The 4,572-nt window shown below is 55.6% G+C and overlaps 1 long non-coding RNA gene across 1 annotated transcript; it reads right to left on the reverse strand.

Moving 5' to 3' along the window:
- Positions 1-1,559: 1,559 nt before the first annotated feature.
- LOC121105924 lies at positions 1,560-4,218 on the reverse strand. Its single transcript, XR_005838664.1, has 2 exons — positions 3,599-4,218; positions 1,560-1,931 (listed from the first exon to the last, which is right to left on the reverse strand). It is a non-coding gene; the product is annotated as an uncharacterized LOC121105924 (long non-coding RNA).
- Positions 4,219-4,572: the final 354 nt, after the last annotated feature.

Consider the following 4,572-nt stretch of genomic DNA (forward strand, 5'->3'; position numbering starts at 1 on the left):
ATGCTGTGACCTCATTCCAGGCTGCCAGGAAGTCTTCTGGTGACCGGCACAGCCTCCTGGGCTGTGGTTCTTGACTCGGCAGTGGGCAGTTGCCGAAGAAGGGTATGTCAGGCTCTGCAAAGTTGCTGCCCACCCCCTTCCACCCACAGTCACGGAATGAACTTGCCTTCCGGTCCCCTCTGCTATTAGAGAGATGGGTCCTAGGCCCCTGCGCTGCCCTGGGAGGTTGGATGGAAGTTGAGTTTCTCACACTGCAAAGGTCATATCCACACTCGGCTGGAAGCACAGGCCTGTGTGAAGAAGCCCCGAAGAAAAGCCAGCCACTGCCCTCACCCTGCTCCCTCCATTCCTTTCCCTCTTCCCTCCCCACCCCCACCTCATCTCTTCTCTAGGCCTTTGTCTTCCCTCTTCTGTCCTTGATCTTGGTCTCCCTGCTTGTTTCCTCCTCAAGCCCACCTCCTGTGGGAATTTGACTCTCTTCTTCCCAGGGCAATAGATAAAGCCACGGGGTGGTGGTGGGGGACAGCGGTGAGGAAAGTAAAGGGGAAGATGTTTGCCACCCAGTCCCCATCCAAGGTCTCCAGGGTGAGGAGACCAAGGCGGCGCTGGGAGGGACAATCGGGGTGAGCGAGGCCAATGTACCATCTGCCACTTGCTGGCAGCCCCCGCCTGACTGTGGTGTGAGGGAGAGAAGAAGGGACCCTCCCAGAGGCAGGTGAGGAAAGTGGCATCGTGAGTCACTGCGGCCAATGAGAAAGCACTGCTCTCGGTCAGCGGGTAACAGGCCACACAAGACTGTCGTTCAGGGCAGAAGGGACGTACATGAGGTGAGGCCCTCGTTTGCCTCAGATTTCTACCAAGGCACTTGCCAGGTGGCGGCGACCAGAGTTCAGGGCTGCTGAGCTGGCTGAAACCCGAGGGGCGGGGTAGCCGGCATAGGCTGAGTTGGGTCCCCCCCAAATTCACATGTTGAAGCTCTAATCCCCAGACCTCAGAATGTGACGGTATTTAGAGAGAAGGCCCTTAAAGAGGTAATGAGGTTAAAATGAGGCTGTTAGGGTGGACCCTGGTCCAATCTGCCTGGGGTCTTCCTAAGAAGAGGGAATTTGGTCTCTTCGAAAGAAGAGACACGTCAATGTGGTACTTCCAGCCTCCGGAACTGTGGGCAATGACTTCCTGTTGTGGAAGTCACTCCATCTGTGGTACTGTGCTCTGGCCGCCCCAGCAGAGGAACGCGATGGCACAGGGAGGGTGCTGGAAGGAGCAGGTGGCATCTACAAGGGCTACTCCCGGTGCTCGGCAGAGGACCAGGCTGCTACATCCAGAGTGAGGCTCCACAAAGCCCAGCGGAAGGGTCATGCAGGGCTCACAGACAGAGGGCCAGTCCAGGAAAAGTAGCAAGACCTCAGTGAGTACTTCAGCTGCAGGGATCCCAGAAAGGGATCCCCTTAGGGCTAACGACCACGCCAGACTCCAAGACAAAGGAAACACACACACACACACACACACACACACACACACACACACACAGAGCAAAGAAAAATACCAGCCTGACAGGATCAAGATGACCCACCTGTTATTTAATGTCACCAGAACAAAACTCAACACCCTTTCGAGGAAGCAAACACAAACTAGGCCTCCGACACAATGTCCAGCAAACAATCAAAAGCCATTTCGGACGGGAAGCAGGCGATAGGGGGAAATGATTAAAGACAGAAAAAGCAAGCATGGTTTTTAATAGTCAAGCAAGTACGGGACCTAGGACTCCATGGGCCCCTTGGAAGCCCTTTGGAAATACTAACATGTTCTGAGGAGTTCGATGAGGGGTGTCTCAGTGTGAAGCGGGGGTGGAGGGGACAGTCACAGTCCACACCCCAGGCTGACGCAAGAGCAGGCTCTGTTCCAGACCCTTCATTTGTCCCTGCAGCTGCCTGTGAGATAGAGACTATTATTTTCCCCATTGTTAGAGATGAAGAAACGGAGGCACAGAGAGGTCAAGCACATCTCCCACGGTTCCCCAGCTAGCAAGAGACAGTGAGTCTGACTCCAAAGTCAACCTCTTCACCATTACACTGCAGCCTCCAGGAAGGAATCTAGCTTGGCTGCTCACTAGCTCCCTGACCTGAGGAAGTTGGCTTTGCCACACAGAATGCACTTCTGCTTCTGGGCGATGGAGAAGTAATCCCCGCTCTGCCGCACTGCCGCCTGGGAGAATGGGGCGGGGGGGGGGGGGGGCCCTTTGTGAAGGCTTAAGGAACTCAGGCTTCTCCCTGATCACGAGTTTCCTCAGGAGCTCAGGAGCAAGGGTTCCTGTTGAGGGCTCTGGCTTCTATCTGGGGACTGCAGGTGGGGGCCCCAGTGTGGGGAGCCCTTGGATTGAACCACACAGGTTTTGGGGCATCATCTGATGGCGCTCAGATGTGCTGGGAGAGGCAGATAAGGAAAAGGAAAGTATGAGTGAATCTCGGAAAGAAATGATTTTTGTTGTGAGTTACTCTTCTCCGTGTGCTATGCAGGCACTTCCCTAAACCACTCATTTCCTCCATCTTCAAAATGTAGCTCGCATGGAGGCATAACTATTCCCATTTCAACCACGTGAGGAAAGGCTCACAGAAGTCAAGAATCTTGCTCAAGGCCACACAGATGGTGAGTGGTAGGGGTAGGGTTTAAATTCAGACGTTTAACACCAAAGCCCACGCCCTTTTCAGGCTCCCTGCCAGCCTCTTAGGTTAGGGCTGGTGTGGTGGTGACAGGATTGAAGGATGAGGCTCAGAGGGCGAGGGTTCTAGAGGTCTAGAGGCGCTTTCCAGTCATGACCAGCTAGCTGGGGAGAGACTGTGGAGGGAGAAGCTCAAGGAAGCCCCCTTCTCCACTTGGAATGAGACCCCAAAGTAATGGTTTTAAAAACTGGGGTCACAGAGCCCTTTGAGAAGCTGATAAAAACTAGATTTTCACTTCAGAAAGGATGGCTAGACTTTTCATGATATATGGGGGTTCATGGCACCCCCCCCAATTAACTGATCCATATGGGGGCTGAGCCCAGGACTGGATTTACAACAGAAGGACTTATTCTCACAGCTGCTGGGAGTGCTGCACCCCCCTTAGTCCCCATTCTTCTTCCAGAACTGTCTTTGCCTGAAGAGGGTCACCTTGTCATGTCTCCTTCCCAAGGCAAAGGACATCAGCTACTGACTCAGGACGGCTCTGGAGGGCCCTCCCCTCCCTGGGTGCTGATCTGAGAGTACTCCCTAATAAACCTCCCCGGTTGGCTTCCTGCAGAACCCCCAGATCTCTACCAGTGACACACGGACTCTCTCCTGGAGTCATAGCAGCCCCTGGCAAGGGAACTGTCGATTACAGATGAAGTATTGCATCTCCTTTTGCCCATAAGAAATCTGGAACTTAGGCAGCCACTTGCTTGAGGGTACAGAGCTAGCTATGGTACAGTCAGGGTCTGAACGCAGCCCAGCAGAAACCAAACCCCAAGCCCACTCCATCCCTCTTTCATTTGTGAGGGGGCAGCCCCCGAAGAACATACCAGGAAGGAGGGTCAGGGCTTGGCCCATAGTGCAATGGAGGCAGAGCCCCTTGGTCCTACCTGGAAGGGCGTTCCATCCCTGTGCCTTGTCACATTCAGGTTTAGACACTTTCCCATGCCACCCGGAGGCTGCCTTCAGCGGGGAGGGCAGACGGAGGCCTGTGGGCTCAGCTCTGAAATTTCTTGCAAAATGGAGAAGGCGGTGCCTACAGGTCACACTGTCTCAGGAAGGCAGCCTGCTGTCCCTCAGGGAGCCTCAGGGAGCCACAGACCTGGCCTATATCCCAACCCTGACACCATTAGCTGTGGGGGCGGTCTTGCTGGTCAGTCCCCACTCTGAGCCTCATGCTCCGTAGGAGGGCATCTCAGACTCAGCGGCAGGGCCCGGGGTGAGTCCGCCTTCCCCTCCCTCCCCACTGCAACCTTCAACACCCCACCCCCCTTCCAGCCCTCCGCCCCCTCCTCAGTTCTGCCACCTCCCAACTCCCTGTGCGCTCCCCACACCCACTGAGATCTCCGGCCCAGCTCCCTGTCTCCCTGTCCACTCCAAGCCCTGGCTTCATCTGGGGGAAACCTCAAGCTCCGGGTAGCGTGCGCATTCCACAGGCCAGCTTCGTGGGCCTTGGACCTCCTCAGCTGCAGGCCTTTCCCCCCCAGCTGCCCTGGGGCACTCACACCCTTGGCTGGCTCCCAGCTGCCCTGTCCCCACCAGCACCCTCCTGTCTCCCAGCCAGTCAGGCCAGCAGCTTCACTCCCCTGCCCAGCCGGGACTGCTTGCCAAACCTCCCGAACAGCTCCCTAACAGCCCCATGTGGGGAGCAGGGGCTCTGTGCCCTCCCCCACCTTGGCGTTTCCCCCACATCAGAACACACTTCCTGTGGTCCCAACACCATGTCCCAACAGCACAGACTTTCTGTAACTGTCAAAAACGTGGCAGAGCATGAATCAGTTACATAAGTTATGTAGCTTAAGCCATGGTGCATTCTGTTTGTTTGTGACAGGGCAAAATGGAAATTTTTGCCTCAGGGTGGATA

This window comes from Ursus maritimus, unplaced genomic scaffold, assembly GCF_017311325.1.
Source record: "Ursus maritimus isolate PB19 unplaced genomic scaffold, ASM1731132v1 scaffold_3, whole genome shotgun sequence".
In the NCBI taxonomy this organism is placed as follows: Eukaryota; Metazoa; Chordata; class Mammalia; order Carnivora; family Ursidae; genus Ursus; species Ursus maritimus.